The following is an 18,454-nucleotide window of genomic DNA, read 5'->3' on the forward strand; positions in this document are numbered from 1 at the left end:
TTCTGCTGCTATCTGTCATTTGGGGCAAAACACATATTTTTTTACTTTTATTGATATGGGGCTCAGTAGTGTCTATTTTATTTACAGTAATAACCACAGCACCCTTAGCGATTAGCAAAGGGACAAAAAATATTTTTAACCAAAATTTTCTCTCAATTTTAAAGTTCTTTTTATCCCTTACCTAGTCTGTTCTCCATATTATGTTCCATTCAATCAACTTTACCAGCTTACTGTTGTGAGCAAGTGCCAAGTTTTACATTTGGCAAATGCTAGGTCTGTGGAAGAGCACAGCTGGAGTGGATATAATGAAACAGCCTTCTTCCGTACCAAAGTGATCTTGATGCTGATGAGAAAAAAAAAAAACAACCACACAACAATATGGTGTGTATTTATACCAGTTTAATGAGGCTCTATTCAAAAATCCAGCTGTGGAAATGTGATTAATCTATATACATAGTCTTCCAGTACTAGAAAGTAAGTTCTCCTTAGTACAGACTGATTTCCACACGTTACAGATTGTATCGTGACACTTAATCATTTCCTGTAGACCATTCACAAGCATGTAAGCACACTTTGGAGTTTGAATACGTCACATGGGAAGCAGAGCAGCTACTAATAAACAGCACTTCATTGACGGGGGCTAAGCATCCGTATAATTCTAGTTCCTGAAGTTCTTTGTTTCTTTCTTTCATTCTTTCTTTATTTCTTTATTATTCCTTTTCATTTTTCTGTATTTATTCCTTTTTTCTTCAACAGAAAACCTTTAAAGCTAATACTGAATTACTTCTGTAGGTGGTGCCAGAGATGTTTGGATGGGTTTGCTTGCTTGGATTTAACTGCAGCTTTATGTATGTGCAAAGTTTGGCTTGATGTCATACATTATGGTTATGAATCTCCTTGGATTCTCTGTGCTTTTCTGTCAGAAGATAAAAACAACTGTTATCCAATCTGGAAGGCAGTGGATTGTCATTCATGTCCTCTGCACTGTGGTTGGTATAGTGTATTTACAGAAAGACCCTTCTAAATCTTTAAGCAACAGCATGCAATCTTTTGAGTAAGCTTCTAACATTCTAGGCCATGAAAGTTTTGGTTTTGTGTCAAAGTTAAATACAGACTTTATTATGAATATACTAATTTCACTTGTTCCATAGATTATTTTTTTTTTAAGAGGAAAAACATGCCTTTCTTTGAATTCACATAGTAAGAGACTGAAGGGTCTGGGGCCAATGCCTTGAGGACAAGAACAGATACAGCTAGTAGATTCTATTAGTATTTATTTGTATTCTAACAGAGTTGCTTGGGGCTCCGGACATTGAGCTAAAAGATGGACAAAGCACAAGCTAGTGCCATCACATTATTGACAGGCAGCAGGAGCCAGAGAAAGCTGAAAGGAGATGGGAGAAGGGAGACACAGGATTCTGCAAAGGGAAGGAAACCAGTGTATTAAAAATGCCACATCTAATGGAGCTGTGCCATCTCATAAGAGGACTCTACACTGAAGTTAGGTGCCTGAGCTCCATGCACAGCAAGCTTTAAGCATTACGTGCTTAAGCATAGAGGACTCAGTTGTGCTTTTCACGATCCAGTGACATTATTTTCTAAACAGTTGCACAGCTTCCAAAGGAGGTGTGGCTTGTACCTCCTTTTTCACTCAGATCCGTGTGGAATAAACTGTTACTTCATGACTAAGGTCTTCTCTGGAAGGAGAGATGTTGATATCCCCCCACTGACTTATATATCCAACTCCCACTTCAGGCACCACTGTTATATTGTGGATCTGTGCCCAATTTTCCTATTAATAAAGAGGAATTACAGCAATTTCTCACTTCACAGAGTCATTGTGAGGCTAATATAATAAATATTAAGACATGAAAAAAATTAACCTTATTAAAGGAAGTTCATATAAGTTGTCTAGATAAACAAGAACCAAATTAGGAAATGTATAATAGACCTGGGAAAGTGAAGTATGCAAAGAACAAGAGAGAAGAAAAGAAGACAGGAGTCCTTTATATCAAAGGAGGGGAAAAAAAAGGAGAGTGGGGAATAATTCAGTAGATGAAGAAAGCATGCATACTTCACTCTCTGTCCATGGGAAAACAGGCTTGTAAGTTGAGTTTTCTGGTTTTCCTTTGAGGTAGGAAAAGTGAAATGTTTAGATTATGGTTTCCTCTGCACATTTTAATTGAAACATCCTAATTCCCCCAAAACTTGTCAACAGTGACAAAGCTAGATCCTAAGAAGCTTTTTCATCAAGGTATGTCTTCTCTCTCTGAATACAGGAATGAAGATTGAGGTAGCATTTACTATGGATGCTTGTTGCATATTTATTTTAATATTTCATCATTCAACTGGATATCTATTTGACTGGGTTTTCTTTGGGGACAGTCAAGGAACACATCAGCCTCTGCAATTTTATACATTCATTGCCTGTAATAGGGTGATGAGATGGGAATAAATTATAAATAAACACAGAAATGCTAAACATAGACTAGCAAACTGACTGTTTCACAATAGAGCTTTGTCACCCAGAGCATGTAAGTACACTAACAGTTTGTTCTAAGACACATCAGTGGAATAAGATATAAATGAAATGAAAGAATTACAGCAACAGCAGTCAAACAAGAGTAAGGAAATAGTAATCTGTACATTTTGCCACTGTGCCAGTGACATCAAAGTCTCTGAATCCAATTGTTTCAAAATAAGTATGTTGGAATCTTCAGAGAAGAGAAGCTAGTTATGGTTTATTTTGTCCCTTCCATGCCATGGTTTAGGAGGAAATGGAAGCAATTATATTCATGAAACAGAGCTCTAAGACTCTAGGTCAGATTCATTACTTTGAGCCTGAAATAATTCTGGAATCAATTAATTTAGATACAAAGGTAAAACTTACATTTCAGAACTTCAGCAGACAACAGCTCTGTCTGTACTTCCATCCTCCAGCAAAAAGCTATCACCTCAGCCTCCCGTTACTTCCTTGTTTGACCCAGTGGAAAGAACATGGACAAGATGATTGAATTATTTTCATGTATCATTGGTGCCAAGTGTAAAGGTTAGGGTTACAGGCAGCCTGTGTGACCCCAAAGATCATAGAATCACTGAACCATTTAGTTTGGAGAGAAACTCACAAGATCATCCAGGCTGATCTCCTTAGAGATTGTTATTTTATTGTTATTAAACATATTTACTTTATTATTTAAACATCTTTATTGTTATTAAATCATATATATTGTATTTCACTTCAAATATTTATCTCTATTCTGTTAGTGATAAATAGTACTGTACGGTGTCTTTTAAGCACGTGTGTGAAAACTCCACAAAAGAATGGTGCCTGACTAATTCTTCCTGCATGTGATCCCAATGGTGTCATGAGGATTGTACATCCTTAAGTTGTAACATCTGTCTCATGTTACACCTATAATGCTATAAAGCTAATTATACTTGCATAAATTTATATTCAGTATTAAAATCTCTAGCAACATTAGCAATGGCATTACTGTGGCTGACCTATTAAAAGATACTGGGTAAGAATGAAATGTCACAGTCTTAGTTTATCCTCAGAAGAATATAAGTGATAATCAGCCTAGTAGGTTAGCTTTATTTATGACAGTAAATAGAGTTGGCAAATAGTATATAAACCACAACAGTATGCTGCTACTTTATGTCTTTGCTTTCCCATTTGGACTGCTGTAATGAGACAAGACATTGTAGTGAGAGTGGTTTGCAGAAAACAGGGAGATGTCTATTTATGACTTGTATTGTACACTTTATATTCTGGGTGGCTGTAAGACTTGTGAAGCAATACTGTTCACACAGTTCCCTAAATAATTCTCTGTTGTGATGAGCTGACAGACTTAGAAGAGTGCATTACTTGAAAGAGTAAACATCAAGAAGCCTCCAGGGGTTCTTTCACTTCATTCATTTTGCATTATCCCATTTAGCAATTGTAGTTACATCTCTGCAGCCCTAATAACTGTTCAAGTGAAGTAATATTATAGTTCTAAAAGACATGAACCTACTGGGCCAAACATAATCATATTCACGTTCCAGTGATGGACATGCAGACTAAAATGTACGTAATAGCAAGGGGATATGTGCTTGCCAAATAATCAAAGCAGAGCAAAACTGACTCACTTCCTGAAACAAGCAGCTAAGACTTGGGTTTTTTTAAAACTGCATTCTGTAGAAAATTATAAATAATTGCAATCCACATTAACATACCCCAAAAAAGGAAGCTCTTCTGGCACTACTTGGGGAAGTTTTCTTTTAAGACAATATTTCTGTAACTTTCTAGCTTCTTTATTGTCCAATCAGAGTCTGAAATTGTCTTTTTTTCATCTGCTGCTAGGAACAGAAGAGCTACGCTGCATCCCCGTTTGGCACCCGCAGAAGCTCTAGAGAGGTTTGTTAGGGACTGTGAGCCTGTGTGGCTCATGAGAACTGGAACCAGTGTTGTTTCATCACTGTTAGCCCTGTAACTCTCGAGTCCACACCAAACATTGCCATTGTGAGAAAGTAGAACCAGAACTTCTGCAGCAAGAGCAGGCTTGTGGAGCTAAGATCAAAACAGAGCCAACACAGGACTAACTAATAAATAAAGGGCACTCTATATGTTAAAAGGAAGTTTACATGGGTTTTTTTCTGTTCTTTTGTTCCTTTGGCTAAATAAGCTCTCCATGTAGATTAAAAATAAATATTAACATTTCACAAGAATCTAGTCGTGGAATCTTTCCTTTTCTTCGTTGATGTTTAATCATGCTCAGCTGTCAGGTGAATAAAGGAAGAGTAATCAGAGGAGTATGAAAAAGGAAATCAGTAATCTCGGTGGAATAACCCTGCTAGGAAAACTCTCTACAGTGGAGAAAGTGTATAAATGCCATCTGAGGCAAGGCAGAAAAGAGAATCACTGAGTCTACGGTGCTGGATAAATAAGCCTCTGTAAATGTTAGGTTCATCTATCTAGATCAGGAGTCTTTAACTCTTTATTTGCAGGAAATATCACAGTAAGTATTTAAGCGTAGTTTGAACAACTTAGCTTGCCTCAGTCACTCCTCATCTCGTGTTTTAAAATCTGTGAGTCAGATCCTGAAGCTCTATCAGGCTGCATTGACCAAAAGATCCCACCTACCCTACTAATTAGCACAAATAGTCAGTTGCTCTCGTGAGCTGTATGGTTATTGCAGTTCTTGGCTGAAGCACCACGGGATGAATTTTGTACTCTTTTATTTGTACCTTGCCTTCCTCCTTTGAGAAAGAACAGATCACAACTGAAATTAATGGAGTGAAACTGCACAAGTCATGACAGTAATTTTAACGGATTGAAACTAGTATGTTCATTTAAATTAAATTTCTTATGGCAGAGTTTAGTGGACCAGATATCTGTTGACGTACCAATAGTACTTTATAGTTGAAAAAAACCATTTTTCTCCTTCCAAGGCTTAGTCAGTAACAGTAAGGAAAATTGTGTATAAAGAAGTAAGTTCTATTAAGCATAAAAACAGATCAAAATAGACTTTGGAAACTTGCATTCAGAATAAAAGCTAAAATGCTTCTCTGGATCATCCAGCTTAGCTATCATATCTTATGGTTAACCAGTGAACACAGAACTGAAGTATTGTAACACAGGAGAAGAATGCTTTGCAATGTTAGATAAAAGTTAGGACACATGTATGTACAGTCTGCAGCTAAATGATCAAACCCCAGAAATGTCAGCTTTGTTTCAAAGTGGTAAAGTATGTATTCATGCAGATAAACTGAAGCTTTTTGACAAAGCTTCTCGGCACACTGCTTCAGTAGGAATAAATAAGAGTAAGCCAAATGCATATTTAGAAGCTATGGAGGTGGTATCTTTGAAAAAAATATTTAAATGAAATAGAAATATCCTAAATTTTTGAGTCCACTCTATTAAACTGTTTTTACTCACTGATATAATCTTTGCCATTCCTGTTTGTATGGAACTAGTTAAGTGGAAATTTTCTTTCCTTTTAACTGATGTATGTACTCTGAGAGCATGTAACATTTAATTAGTAACTGCACATTTATCTAATTTCATATGCTATAGCTCAAAGGGAAATGACTAGATATGGATGTAAATGAAAATACATTCTTATTCTTACTAGTCTGTTTTGGCCGTTCATATTTTAATAATATAGCAAAGTGGGGCTACAAAACATGCTTTCCTGGCACCTTCCCTCCTTTTGGGGGTACTATAATAGAGGGAGATATAAAAAAAATACCCTCAAGGAAACCTAAATAATGACTGTCTTTTCTAAATGCAGCTTTCTGACAGAGACAATTTAGAGCCAGTCTTCAACCCGTGCAAGATTTATGACCATAATAATTGATACTCCAAACTCAGAAGGCTACAGAAATTCTATCAAGTGTTTAAAAGATGTTAAGCTCACATGATTATTTTTAAATATTACGATGAAATACAATGAGAAATTGATTGTACAGTAATATAAATCAGGGATCGCTTGTCATTCTGTAGAAAATTGCTGAACTATTACATTATTCACAATACTTCTCAGCAGAATGCCCACAAGGCAGGGTACCAAATGGTAGATGATCAGGGAAACACTTTATCCTTTACTAAACTGATAAAATAATATGATGAATAGAAGGAGAAGACTGCAAAGTGCTGAGTTACTATGGTGATAAAGGTGATATAAGGACTTCTATAGAATGGAAGAGGAAATAAAAGCACAGGGAATTCTTCTTATTAAATATGCACCAGTCAAGCTCTCTGCCTTGTGTTAGTTTGCTCACATGCAGTCTCATATATTCCATTTTTTAATGTCCTTTGGGTAATTACTTATTTATCTCATACAAATCATCTAAGTAAACACAGGTTTAATATAACTAGTTACTGAAGTTTATATACCTCTTGGGCTTTTAGTGTTGTCTGATTAGATTAAGGAGAAGAAAAACATACCAAAAAATCCTAGTTTTCTCAAGTTTCCCCTTAACTCCTATAATTAAGTCAGTAGTATACATATTTAATAACACTTTGCTTTTCTATGCACCTCTATATGGTTGAGCCATATTTACTAGATGTATATTTTCATGAGATTAAAATCAGGAAAAATGTAGATTTACACTGCATGTATTGAGCTCTTTCTGCAAAGAGTGACATGAGAACAACCCTGATGCCAAAAGGGGTAAACAAGTCTGACTTTTAATACTAACTCAGGTTTGAACATTTATTCTGTACATACAGTTGAATTGAATTCCTTGTCATAGCCAGCGCATCCCAAATTACAGCTGAGGTTATTCTCAGAGGTGGTGTGTATCAGTAGTGGTGTCATAGTGTGGATAGAATAAACTGGTTGTCAGAAAACTGGATCATGAAAAACATATTAATCCATTATCTTTACTCACAATCTACTGTGGCCTGCAGTCTTAGTCAGCAAACTAATGTATCTGATTGATCTGATTTCTTGCCCTTTTTGCTCCCTCCTGTAAACAAATGAAATGGAGCAATTATTAATTTACCATGAAGTAATTCACATATTGTACTCTTAGACCCTGTCTGATTCTCATTTCTCCTTTCTGTCAATACTTTTCAATCCCAATTCTGCAGTTTCCTCTTAACTTTGGTATAGCTTTAAATATACTTTTTCTAGCTCTGAGAAATTATTATCACCTGTTTAAAAGTGTGCTAATTAAAAAATTGTCAAGCTTTTATTAATGTCCTTAAGAGAATACCACAACACTTGCATCTTTCTTGAAAAATATTTTGAAGTAATATTGCAAATAATTTCCTGATCCCTCATATATACCTAAATAAAAGTCTCTCTCTTTATTTTAATAATGACAGAAATGGCAATTTCTGAACTACCCATCAAATGAGTGCTTAAAGATCAATAAAGCATTATTATATTAGTAATGTAGAAATTGTAAATACAAAAATAATATGGCAAGACTTATTATATGACTTTTGGACACACTTCAATATCAAAACTAGCCTCATGTAGCAAAACACTAATATATAAATACAGGTACACTCATATTAAAATTTTATTTGTGGTATATTTAGCAGTAGTTCCATCATGCTGAAGGAAAGAAAACAGATACACAGGTTTCTGTTTGACTTGGTTGAAGACATTGAAGACAAGGATAGGGACTTAATATTCTTATGTCCTTTGCTTTTTGATAAACTAGCATGATCATAACTTTTTGTGTCCCTATTTCAGTCTTTAATTTTTAGCATCTAAACATTACAAAGAAAAATAGCAAGAGAGAGAACTGGAAATGAAATCCTTCTGTTTCCATAAGTATGTATAGAAACCTAATTTCCCAATAGAGAAAAAAAATTCATAGAATTCATCAAATCCTGTTTCATTAAATTCTCAGCTCAAACCTAGACCTGCAAATATCTAATCTGTGAATCTGTGGGTGGGTACATGATTCACAGGATCAAGTGCTAATAAATCAAACTTTCTTTCCACTCAGTTTGGGAACCAGTGTATTGCATCTCCTTTTCTTACCTTGCATGAAGTTCAATACATCAGGCTTTCTGAAGATGCACTACAAATGCTTGAAAACCAAAAGCATTTCCTTTCAAGGCTAAATCACTGCAGTATAGATCTCAAAACAGTTTTCAAAACTGATTAAGCCTCTGATAAATCAGAACAATTTCAAGGTTTTTTATGGCAAATTTTATAACATCACCTTACCAGTTTATGGCAACGGTGTTATTGAAATATGATCTGTTATTATGTGGAAGGAAAATAAATGGATGGGTTAAATGTCTACCTGGAGAAAATTCACAGGTTTTTGCATATGATAGCAACATTTTAACAAACAGTTACACCACTGAGAATTTGTTCTGATAAGCAGTCTTGTTAGCTAGCCTAGCTTCAGGCTTCTAGACACTTATTACCTCTTTGTTTGATTGGATTTTAGTTTGTTTACTAGGTTAAAATTTCTAATATGGATTAACAGTGAAAGTGAACAAAAGCAAACAAATCATTATGCTCATGAGATTGTGAGGGACAAACACATTCATCATTTAAAGGACACACAATAGGTAATGTAGCACAGTGTGTGTCACAGATATGATAGGAACCAATTACTGTTAAATTTCACAAGCATACAGGCTCCCAACTGGCAACCCAACTTCTTGTCAGGATTTTGAAATTGTAGCATGTTAATTTACTGTTATGTATTTATTAAAGTATGCTTTGCTGTCATCTTGCCATCAGTTAGAATTATCTTTCAAATATTCACTTCTGCTGCATTCCTTTGGGGACTCGCTCTGATGTTTATACAGACATTCAGTCCTACAATTCTTATATTTACTTATCTTGATAATGTACTTCCATCTAATTCTGGTGCTGGAATTGATGGAAAGAGTCAAGTGAATAATCTTATGAAATCATAGATTCATAAAAAACAGGCTGGAAATGACCCCAAGAAATCATCTATTCTACATTCCTGCTGTCAGGCAGCATCAACTCTGTCTGAACTTGTTCCATTTGTGCACCCCAAAAAATTTTCTGGCTCTCCCTATAGGAAATGTGGGCTTGCTCTTAGTTTTTTTGCAGAGGCTTTACAAGCAATTCACAGCCCAAGTGAACCTCAATTATGTGTCACAAGCCTGTGACATTAAACCATTCCTGATGGATATTTGTCCAAACTGTTCTAAAAATGTAATTCCAGCCTGTCAATTTTTTCAAGTACTTGCCTTTTCATCGAGAAAGATTTTCCTTCTGTCTGACAGTTCTCAGCTTCACAGCAGACCAATAAAGACAATCATGGCATCACACCGTAAGTCACCGGTATTTCAGAGAAAAGGTCTTGAAAAGCAAGGAAGCGTTTAGCTTTCAGGACTACTAAATCCATGACCTCTCCAGGTCAGATATGGAGGAGAGCTGCGTAATTCTATTGGCTTTCAGATATGAGCATACACCTGCTGAAATACAACAGAGGCCATCAGTTCATTCCAGATAGGTCATTGAACATCCATGAAAAAGTAACAATTTTCATTAATCAGTGACCTGATCTATATTCCAACCAATAATCTAAAGGGGATGGGTCCTATAATTCATTCCTAATAACTGTAAAGGCCCCAGTACCTTATGTATTTGATCATCTACAGTAAAAAAATAGGATAACCTTATAGGAACACATGTACAGGTTATCCCATTAATATTTTTATTGATAATTCATTTCTTTTAAAAGGTGAAAGATAGATGTTTGTCAAATCATTATTGCTTCTTATTGAAAGTAGAAGTAGGTCCTGTATTTTGAGAGTATCTATTTTTACATTACTTACAGATCAGATCAACAAGATCTGGATGTGGTAAGCTATTTTTCTTGCCCTGACATCATCTGGAAGAAAGAAGGTGAATTAGAAGTACAACACAAGTCAGTAATTTTGACTTGGAGCAATCTCAGTAATTGAAGATTCACTGTAATGTGTCTAGAAATTCTTTGGCTTACAGCTTTGATGTTGGGCTTATATCTTTCACAGCCACAGCACACTTTTTGGTTCTTAAATTCAGTAATGTGGCACTTTGGCTCAAAAAGTTTCCAGACTGACACTGTGGGGTGCTCAGAGATTGCAGTGAAGGAAATAACACTTTCTATTTGTTGTGTTATTAGACTTCTTCCTTAAGTGTCCTTGACCGTCCACTGTCAGAGACAGGGCACGACATTTTGGTCTTATTCAATGCAGCTCTTTTTACACTCCTGTGGTCAACATGCTTGAAAGTCAGGACATTATTTAGCTACAAAATATGGATGGAGGAGCCTTGGTTAAGGCTTTGAATCTTTTGAATACCTGCCCTTGGTCATTAGGTTGACTCACTGCCATTTACAGGCTGTTTTCCCCCTTGCATCAGGAATATTATCACAGTGGATGTTGTCTTTTAATCAGCTCCCCAAACCATTCTCTTTTGCTAGCTGCTTCTGTTGCACCTTTTTTTAGAGAACTTTGATTGTCTATGCCTTGAGCAACTGGATAGAGCTAAATAAGAAGATGCAATGATCTTCTAAATGTATTGACTGTGTCTTCTCACAAACCGTAAGAGGTTTTATGGCAGTTTTTCCCTGTCTTCAGGGAGTTAGTTGAACTTTTATCTTCCTCTTTTGTACCAACTCAGTTTTCCAAAAGCCAATATAAAAAAATCTGAAAAATTGTCTTTCTTCAAAAATGTTGGTTTTAGAACAGAATCACAAAACCAAAAAGCAGTTGGGGCTGGAAGGAGCCTCTGGAGTTAGCTGGGCCATTTGAGTTAGCTTAAAGCAGGGCCATCCAGAGCAGATTGCGGAGGGCTGTGTGCAGTGGGTTTTTAATATCTCCGGGGATGAAGGCACCACAACCTCTTTGGGTAACCTGTGCCAGTGCCTGACCACCTTCAATGTAACAGATTTTCAGTTGCAACAAAGCTAATCCCCAAGCCTAGCTATGAAAAATTCTGTTGAATTCAACAGGTGTTTTGTCTGAATTAGTTTTGTAGAATTTATCTTTATGCCCCTTAAGCTTTGCATTAAACACTCATGTAAATGAAAAAAGATCATGAAAAATATGTAAAGACTCCAATTTTCTGCTAATCTCTGAAATAAATTAATGGATTTGCTAAAATCAAATTAGTAATAGGCAAAAAAAAAAAAAGTTGCTGGACCTTTTTCTGAAGACCACCATGCTTCACCATATGCCAAACATGTACGGTGTGCTCTATTTTGTTTGGCATGTATCAGAAGTTTAAAGTGGCAAAGCCTGAAAGTTTCCCCAGTCCATTCAAAACTATACTTTTCAAATCTTTGTGCAGCATGTTATTTGTAACCAGGAAAGTAGTATCTGTACTTCAGGTACTTGTGGAAAAAATCTTCCCTGTAATTTTTAATTTGTCTCAGATTTTCCGTTGAAAGACAAAGCTTTATAAATGCAAAGTTCTCTGCATGACAAGAGTTTAAAAGGCCATGAAAATATTGAGAAAAAAATTTATTCCACAGGTAGACTATCTTTTCTCTACCTTTTTTTTTCCAGTGCTTCACAAATAAATTTTTTTACTTTGTGGAATCTGTTTTTGTTACTGTTTAATGGATATTAAACACGACATCTTACCCATCTTGCTACTTAACAAAAACTCCATGCAGTATATATAATCTCTCATTGCCATACCAAAAAACCCCACTGATTTTAATATAATACTTTACTCATCTATTTTTTACAATAATATTTTCGTTTTCTTGCAGTGAAAGCAGAGGTAATTATAATGAATAAAAATTTTAATAATAATAATAATAAATATAATAAATTCCCTACAGTTATACCTGTTGAGCTGGTGAAAATTGTGAATTAATACTGTCTTTTAAAATAAAAAATTAACTCTTAGCACTGCTGATATCTATCTGGTGGCTGTTTTCCTCCTAAATTCCCTATCCTAGACAAAAGTATCAAAATTAGAAGAAGATGAAACAGAAAGTTAGAGCCCTGTGTATATGATATGGACCCAATTCACCAAAAATTTTATTGAAATTAAAAAATTCCATAGAGATGATTGAAAAATTAACTGTTACAAAAGTCCAGTTGATGTCAATGGGAATTTTGCCATGGCAAAATGGGGTCTAGGGGAACATTTCAGTCCAGTAATTTAACAGAAGTAGATACATAACTAAATTAATTTTCTTTTCAGAATCCTGAAAGTTTACAGATATCACCAGAAATGAGTAATTAGTTTTCAGACAGTTATATTTGTCATTTTAAAATCTGAATAAATATATTTCATGATGGGAATTCCTATTTTAAACAGTTCAAGAAGTTATACCTTATTTTTAAAATACATTATAGTGTAAGATTTTCCAGCACAGGAATTGACACTTCAAGGTTACTGGAAATAAAAGAATATTTGACATCTATTTTCTCACCATGCTGCGGATGTTCTTGGCCAGACTACAATCCCAGGTTTACCTGGAATTCTGTATGGGCTACTTCATAGATATGAAAGCCTTTCCTTATCAGTTACAGGATTTAATGCTAGCTAACACAGCCAGCAGCAATCAAGGTTTTGACTCCACTCAGATTGCACTGTTGAGCTTGGTGAGGATATTGCCATCAGCTTTACAGGGAAAAGCATCTGAGAGGGCTGTCAAAGGCACTAAGAGTACCTCTGTCAGCACTTACAACAGGGATGTTTTAGAGACTCCCAAAAGTATTTCTTTGCCTAATAGTGATTAACTATGCTTAGAAAAATATAGGTTTCATAACTTCTTGTGCATAATATTTTTAAATACATGCTCATGGTGCCATACTCTTTGGCAGGCATATGTACTGACACCATTGATACCCAAACGCCCTTTAAAATTAAATAAATATCAATATCAATATAGTCCTGGCAAGGACTATTGTGTAGAAAGAGTGCAGTGCAGGATTCCATAGCATTCAATGCTTTAAGGGGAAAGGTGAAAATCTGAGAGGGTTTCTTTGTAGTGTATTTGTTCTTTCAGGTAGGCAAACTACTGAAGTGAACAGTTGCCTTCAGCCATTCTTTCCTGCCACTGCAAAGCATCCAAAATAGATGATGAGCCTGGAGCAGTGGTAGCAGGTAGTAATCATTCCTAAAGCAGGATTACAAAGATTCATCTTCATTGGCTGAAAAGCCAAAAATTTTGTCACACAGAAGAGCACACACAAACCCCAAAGGTTCTGTCGTGGTTTAACCCCAGCCAGCAACTAAGCACCACGCAGCTGCTCACTCACTCCCCTCCAATACCCAGTGGGATGGGGGAGAGAACTGGGAAAAACCCCTGAAACTCATGGGTTGAGATAAAGACAGTTTAATAGGACAGAAAGAAAGAAAATAATAATGATAATAATAATTTAAAAAATGACAACAATAATAAAACAATTGGAATATACAAAACAAGTGATGCACAATGCAATTGCTCACCACTCGCCAAACGACACCCAGTTAGTTCCCAAGCAGCAGTCCCCCCAGGCCAACTCCTCCCAGTTTATATACTGGGCATGACGTCACATGGTATGGAATACCCCTTTGGCCACTCTGGGTCAGCTGTCCTGGCTGTGTCCCCTCCCAACTTCTTGTGCCCCTCCAGCCTTCTTGCTGGCTGGGCGTGAGAAGCTGAAAAACTCTTGACTTAATCTAAACCCTACTTAGCAACAACTGAAAACATCAGTGTGTTATCAACATTCTTGTCATACTGAACCGCAAACATAACACTATACCAGCTACTAGAAAGAAAATTAACTCTATCCCAGCTGATACCAGGACAGGTTCTGCATTATTTTTCATTATATGCCAGAGTGAAAGTTATTCTAAAAGGAAAAAAAGAGGGGAAGCTACAGGTCCACGTGGTAATGGATCCTCCTATACTTCAAATACAACCACCAGGCACTGGGATAATGGGCTTTCTCTAGAGGGGCTTTCTTCACCTATTCCTTCTCTTGTGCTGAATTTGAAAAAACCTCTGGGATATAAGCTTTATAGAAATGGATTTGTACTTGCAAAGCATGGATGAGCATGTAATGAGCATTTTCCAATTTGAAAATCCCACAGTAATTTTCCTAAAGTCCCAACTAGCTTGAATTAATATGCCTATCACATAAAGGGTGATACCAGATGCTTACAGATAGGAGGCTTAGGTAGTTGGGTCTCCTCCCACCCAGTTAATTTAAAATCTAATAAGATTCTTTCCCAAATATTACATTTGCAAACAGGCACAGAAACAAAACATTTTTCACAAGCAGTCTTACATTTGCAGTTTCATTACCTAGTTTAAATCTTTCCAGCCAAGAAAGTTTTCATCAGACTGATTAAACTGCTTCCCAGTAAAACTATTCATCCCCTTTAGAAAGCATGTATCTCATGATTATGAGCTCATGGGACTGAGCTCTCACCATATGTTCAGGAAAGGCACAAGTTCCCTGGGCTGGATGCAGCCACAGTGGTGACAGCAGATCTGTGTGTGACACTGAGCATATGCCCTGCCTACAAGGTATATGCTATGACTGTTCTTCCTTCCCTGCCCTGGTAAATCCATCATTACATTCAAGCCCTTTTATTTCCAGAGGAGTGGTCCACGCGGCCCCCTGGTATTCACGCCAAGCACAGTGGTTTGCTGCAGGAAAAGCAAATGGATGTTCAGTCATTTGTGAGGACGCTCCATTCCCTGAGCTTTAAGCTTTACGTTTTCAATGGCAACAGAGCTAATCCCCAAACTTTACTGTGGCAAAATTTCTCTTGAATTCAATAGGAGTTTTGCCTGAATTATTTTTGTAGAAACGGCCTTATGTCCCCAAAGCTTTGCATTAAACCTTACAGTGTTTCTTAAACCAAGTTTAGGGCCACCAGCTGCACCATGGCATTCATCAGCAGAGCTCCATGGAGCTCCCCTCTGGCTCAGGGCATGCCACCGGGGCATAACCATCCTTGCAAATGGAGCCAGCGTTGAATCTGCGGCTCTTAAAGCAGCTACAGGGGTACATTTACATCTCTACTAGTGGAAAAAAAAAAAAGGTCCAACTCCATTCTCTGACCCTGAGGACAAGTGACATGGTATGGCTTGCATCCCTGTGGCTAAGACCTTACCTTCCTCACAGCGGGGTAGCACTGTCTGTACAGCCCACTGGAACAGCCCCAGGCTATCCACAGGCTGAGCCCAAGCACTCTCTGGGAAAATGGATGCCTGCCACGGACCAAAATTCTATCAGGTAGTGCACTAGCATTAAACGCTGTAGATACCCACAGGACCGGAGGCTGAGCTTAAGCCCTGTCCCTGCTTAGTCCACCAGCACCAACAAAGCCCAGGAAGGCCCAAATGGTGGAGAACACTGCCTGCGAAATGAAGTCCGGAGGAACTGCTGATATCAGTTTACTTGTACACACCCATGCAGATTTGTTAGTAAACTCCAGATTCATTCAGTTGAAGGTAAAAGCTAATTATGTGTGTGTTTATATAAAAGTTATATGTGACATTGAGGAAATTAAATATTCATAATGGCAGCATGAAAGAATTTCATTTATGCCTAAATGAAATCTTTAAATATAAATGAACAATGTATTCTAAAAATTAAATACCTGTTTTCTCCAGCCATGTCCCATAGCTTAGTTAAACAATTGGGAATGCTTCATTTTAATTTTGTGCATTGATTTCAGATGGCATTAATAAAATATTTCCTTTTACTGTAAATTATTAATAGAATTTGTTAACACTAACATGCATCTGAAACCTCACAACCATTCAATGTACTACCTCACCAAGAAATCAACAGGAATATTTCCCAAATGGGCTAACGACAGGCACTTTTGCTAAAAATCTGCATTTTTAGTTATACAACAAATTCTAAATTCTTCCAGAGCACTTCCCTCTGCTGAGAACCAGCCCAGTCACATGTATTTCTTTGACAGATGAGGTCTCTGTTTTTCATTGCATTAAATAGTGCTTGCAGGAAAGAGCACCAACCGAAGACAATAGCTGTGGCTGTTTTTTTATTTCACTTAGACTGCAATACTTTCATTCATAAGCGCTAAATTGGAATTGCCAATATTAACTTAACAAAGAGCTGGCGGAAAATGTTTATGTGCTATTTATCCTCAAGGGTCCAATTCAATCACAGCCCTGTAAAATGTCACTGACCCACTTCATCAATTACTGAAGGCAGGCGTGGGAGCTTTACATTTCTCCTGACTGTACCAGCCAAATATATCTTCTTTTTTATTTATGTGATAACCAGACTGCTCAAAAAAAAAATTGTTTTTGTAAGCTTGTTTGCATTATTAAATTAAATTAAAATTAAAAGTCCACTTCTACTGCACTTAACTTCAGACTTAAGAAAAACCTGGCCACTAAATGATTACATTCTGATAGACCTGTTAACAGAAAACTATATAAATTGTTGGGAGAGTTTCAGCTGCAGTTACGAGATACAGCTGAGAAACTTTCGAAGACCCGTAAATGGTTTAATTTCAGAGTTCGTTATTTAAAAGTGATATTGCAAGTTTTTGTAACTTGGCAGTTACAAAGATATTTTTCTGGTCAGATAGGCAGGTTTTTTGTGAAGCAGAAGTGCCTCTAAGGGGAAATTCTGTTGAATAGCTATTTGCTTTCCAGAGGGTAATACTGTTTTACAGAGATTCATAACATATTATTTCATAACATTTTTTCATGTTCTGATTTTTTATCCAATTTCCAAAACACATTTAAAATTCAAAAGCAATGAATTCTTTTCAAATGCTGATTACACCGAGTGAAAAATTACATAATTTGAGATACACTTCAGGTAATTGAAATATTGTGGGTCTGCCTGGGGAATACATTTCTTGAGGACGTTAAAGCAAATAATTAAAATAAAAATAAAAATCTCTTGCAGTTAAATAATCTGCTCCTGCCAGCCAGGCAGTAGGAGAAATTTTGTTATAAGGTATCCCAATGCTTTTTGTTCACCTTATCTACCAGAAAGATCACACATTTAGACGACATTCATTTTCTGTAATTTTAGCATCTAAAAGTAAGTTATGTAGTTCAAGTTAATCACTGACACTTAATAGAAAGATAAAAAGAATCTTTGGAGGTCAATTCATTCCATCCTATGACATATGTCATTCTGTCACTCAGTGGGTATTCTCATATTGGTTATCTGCTGCATAAAACTGATCTCAGAGACATGATGGATATCATCTTTTTCCATGCCCAAATTTTCTTTTCACATGTGAGCTTCCCTAGTCGCACATGATGATTGGAGAGCTGGAGCACCTCTCCTGTGAAGACAGGCTGGGAGCTTATAGCAGCCTTCCAGTACCTAAAGGGGCCTACAGGAAAGCTGGAGAGGGACTTTTTACAAGGGCATGTAGTGACAGGACAAGGGGTAATGGCTTTAAACTTAAAGAGGTTAGGTTTAGATTCGATGCAAGGCAGAAGCTCTTCACTGTGAGGGTGGTGAGGCACTGGAACAGGTTGCCCAGAGAGGTTGTGGATGCCCCATGCCTGGGAGTGTTCAAGGCCAGGTTGGATGGGGCTTTGAGCAACCTGGTCTAGCGGAAGGTGTCCCTGCCCATGGCAGGGGGGTTGGAACTAGATGATCTTTAAGGTCCCTTCCAACACGAACCATTCTGTAATGCTGTGATTCTATGACTCTGAACATGCAGCCACTTCCCCACACTACATGGAGTGTCTAACAGGTGATGGCAATCAGCACTATAACCACCCTGGCCTCCTTTGGCTGTGGAAGGCTGCCCATAAGGAACAGAAAAGGGCTTTCCTTGATGCAGCTCTGAGGTCATTTATGTGACCCCGAGGAGGCAAGGAGCTATATTGCCGATGGAGCTGCTTTGGACAGGTGCAGGATGGTGCATTGCTTTCGTGAGATATAAAGTTGTCTTAGCCCAATGATGATGCAAGGTGACAATCAGATGGGGAAGTTTCTTCAGTTAAAATATCAGCTTCTGAAAGAAACTATATGCAAAGGGAAGGGGAAAAAAAAAAGGAAAAA

At 37.0% G+C, this 18,454-nt stretch overlaps 1 long non-coding RNA gene across 1 annotated transcript; it reads right to left on the minus strand.

The window, feature by feature from the left end:
• Window positions 1–386: 386 nt before the first annotated feature.
• Window positions 387–7,826, minus strand: LOC138689909 (uncharacterized). The gene is made up of 3 exons (XR_011328703.1): window positions 7,378–7,826; window positions 2,891–2,973; window positions 387–916 (listed from the first exon to the last, which is right to left on the minus strand). It is a non-coding gene; the product is annotated as an uncharacterized lncRNA (long non-coding RNA).
• Window positions 7,827–18,454: the final 10,628 nt, after the last annotated feature.

Source organism: Haliaeetus albicilla, chromosome 18, assembly GCF_947461875.1.
Source record: "Haliaeetus albicilla chromosome 18, bHalAlb1.1, whole genome shotgun sequence".
Classification (NCBI taxonomy): Eukaryota; Metazoa; Chordata; class Aves; order Accipitriformes; family Accipitridae; genus Haliaeetus; species Haliaeetus albicilla.